The sequence below is a fragment of the Castanea sativa genome, chromosome 4, assembly GCF_040712315.1.
Source record: "Castanea sativa cultivar Marrone di Chiusa Pesio chromosome 4, ASM4071231v1".
In the NCBI taxonomy this organism is placed as follows: domain Eukaryota; kingdom Viridiplantae; phylum Streptophyta; class Magnoliopsida; order Fagales; family Fagaceae; genus Castanea; species Castanea sativa.
Genome location: NC_134016.1, coordinates 20,860,017 through 20,863,456, shown reverse-complemented (window position 1 = coordinate 20,863,456; position 3,440 = coordinate 20,860,017).

The window sequence follows — 3,440 nt, the reverse complement described above, 5'->3', positions numbered from 1 at the left end:
CGTTCTCTCTTTTCAATATACTTGTTATATTTGAATTGTTTTGGGACTTATCTGAGTGTTTCTTTCTCCCCCCCCCCCCTCTTTTTCCATTTGTGTTAGTAGTGTCTATGGCATCAAAACGTAAGTCTATTCCAACCCAGAACCCTCTTCGTTCTAGGGCCTCTTCATCTTCCGATCCTACTCCTCTCTCTATTCGATTCTGTGATGAGAAAACCCATTAGGACTTCTTGGAGAACTTTTCTAAACGAGGTGTTCATTCGAAACGCCAAGTTGTTTTGGCGAACTTCGCCGACACTGACCTTCCCGATGTCTTTCACAAAAGGGAATGGGAGTCATTGTGTGACATCCCGGTCACATGTCCTTCCGTGCTTATCCAGGAGTTTTACTCCAACATGCATGGATTCGATTCTTCAATACCTCTCTTTCACACTCGCGTTTGAGGTATGCGCATTGTTGTCACACCGGAGTTGGTATCCGATGTGCTTCATATACCGAGGGTTGCACATCCTGATTACCCTGGTTGTGAGCGTCTGCGGACTGTGTCCAAAGATGAGATGATCACCGCCTTCTGTGAGCGCCCTTCTGATTGGGGTGAGCACCAATTGACATCTTGCCAACCTTTTGCTAAAGGTCCTCATTTCTTAAACATGGTGATGACTTTTGTGTTGTATCCTCTCTCTCACTACAACTCTATCACAGAGCCTCGTGCTCGTTTTCTATTGTCTCTTCTTAAGGATCTCACCATTGATTTTTCTTCACATTTCATCTTTTCTATCATAGATGTGTATTAGGATACGGCTACCCGTGATAAGCTCATCTTTCCTTCTGCTATCACGAGGATTTTATGCCACTTTTCCATCCCTTTTCCTGCCCCCGACCCTTTTCATGTCATGGTTGCCATAGATGCCGCTACCGTAAAATGTAGTGAGGCACAGTTTAGGTCGCGACAGACAAGTTCAGTAGCTCCTTCCTCACATTCCGCTCCATCTAGATTTGCTCGTGTCTCATCTGCTCCCTCTTCTTCTTCGAGTGATGTGTCATTAGGAGACATCATGGCACAACTTTAGCGCATGGATGCTCGCCTAGATACACTCTCAATAGAGTTGTATCAGGTGAATGTTCGTGTTGGTTGCATTGTTCGGTGACAGGTGACCATGGGTGGTTTTGCTCCTGAGATTTCTCCTTTACCACCTCCTGTGGCTTCTATGTCTGAGGATGATGATGGTGATGACGATGATGCTTCATATGATGATGATGGAGATGCTAGCTCTACCGATGAGATGTCTACTTGACACTCTACCCTTTGTCACTCGTGACAAAAAGGGGGAGCAGTTTTGGGTTATGAGAGTAGTCATATTTAGGTGGAGAGTTTTGTATAGGGACATTTTTAATAAGGGGAGTGTTGAGGGATGTAGTGAGGATTACTTGTATCTTTTTTTTTTCTCCTCTTTAGATATATTTTCTTTTTGTACCTAGGTCTTGTGACCATTTTTACATACACTGTGCTTATATTTGTTAAATATGTGATGATGTATGTTTCTTTCACCTATCTCTATATGTGTTGTTTCTTTCTCTCTTTATACATGATTCTTTATTTGTATGCAATCTATTATTTCTGTTTCACACTAAGATGCCTTAATTAGTTTTGTTTAAAGTGTTTCAGAAATACAGGTTGTCAAAGTCTACTTGTCATAAACTCTCTTCTTGCAAAGTTTTTCAAGAGTTTGTGTTAGGATAGATTTTTTTGTATTCAACAAGTGAATATGAGTTGAGTGATTTATGACTTCTCTCATATGTTCATTTGTTGGTTGTGGTTTTGTCACGGATTGCCAAAGGGGGAGATTGTTTGGACATATGTGTTTCACTTGTTTAGAACATATGTCATTCATTTATGTAATTGGTTAATTCTTTGACAAAACACACTTTACTTGTAATTGGGTAGAATTAGGATGAGTTTTATACTTCAAGAAACTGTGTTTCAAGATCAAGTGTTGAAGTCATTAAGTCTGTTCAAGAAACAAGTTAAAAAGTGCAAGTTCTTTAAAGCTCGACAGCTATCATGTGTCAAGGTTTAAAGAGCTGTTCCAGCCCCGTGGCTCGACAACTGCTCGACAACTGCTCGACAGCTTCTCGATACTTCTATCTTTTGATATTTAAGAAAAACATATTCTGAGTTCTGTTTTGATTCTAATCTGTGGATGTGTCTTTTGTCTTTCTTTTCTCCTAACCCTAGACATATAAAAGGATTATTTTAAGGGCCGTCAAAGTGTACGCAAGTTGCACAAGCATTGGGAAATCCTTGTTCATGCAAATTGTGACTTGAGACGAAGTTCTTGCCCTAGTTCATCTCTCTTGTGAAGAAGTTGCTGTGTCTTTGCACCGTAGGGTTTTATAACCAAGCATCTTTTTGATCTTCATCGTGTGGATGAATTGAAGAACTTTGCAGCCAACAATCTTCTCTAGTTGGTGATTGAAGTCGCGTACTGGGATCCGCGTAATTGGTTAGTCACGTACTTGGGAGCCGTGCATTGAAAGGAGAAATCGTCACTGTGTCATTTATTTTCTGCTGCATATTTTAGATTATTGGTGATTTTTTTGTGCTACCACGCGTTTGCATGTTAATTTGATTAATTAATAACTTGGCTAATTAATCAACTTAATTCATCACAAGGGGTCAATACGTCTTTGGCCTATCACCTTAAAACGTTGCTATAAGGCTCTAGAGTTTTTTTTTTAAACTCAATTTTGAGAAAATCGATTTTCAAAAGAGGGGCATTTCCCTAATTAGTTTGGGAAAGGGGGCATTTGCCCATTTTTTTTGTGCGAAATGGGCATTTGTCCATTTTCGCCTTTAATATTGTGATTGATAAAGTTATTTTATTATAATCTAAAATAATAGTAACATGAATATTGGATATTATCATATAGTCCATGAGATGCATTGTATGTGATTTATGTGAAAAGTTACAAAAGATATAAATCACAAGTTCTTTGTAAACTCAGAATTATAGTTCGTAGTAGATGATGAAATTGGGCATTTCATCTGCGAAGACTATAACATATCAACTAAGATGATTTGTCTTGATCATGGAAGTGTAGACTTCTAGTTGATATATTGATATGTTTTAAGAGTTAAGACGTATTGAACTGGACCACTGTGTATTTATTATTCTCCTAACGACTGTCAAATTTATAATAAATCTCATGACTTCTATTTACATGAACTCTTAATCCTGAGAGGATAATGGACCTAATCATGAAGTGTAGGCTGCTTTGATATACAAAGAGTGAGATTTAAAGTAACGGTAAAAACCTCAATATATTGGGCAGCCACATTTAGTGTTGATGGAACATATATTCTCAAGATGGAATTCATAGTCTCTTAATCGAGATATAAAATATTCCCTTGAGATAAGTTTAATGGGTTCAGTTATTCAAAA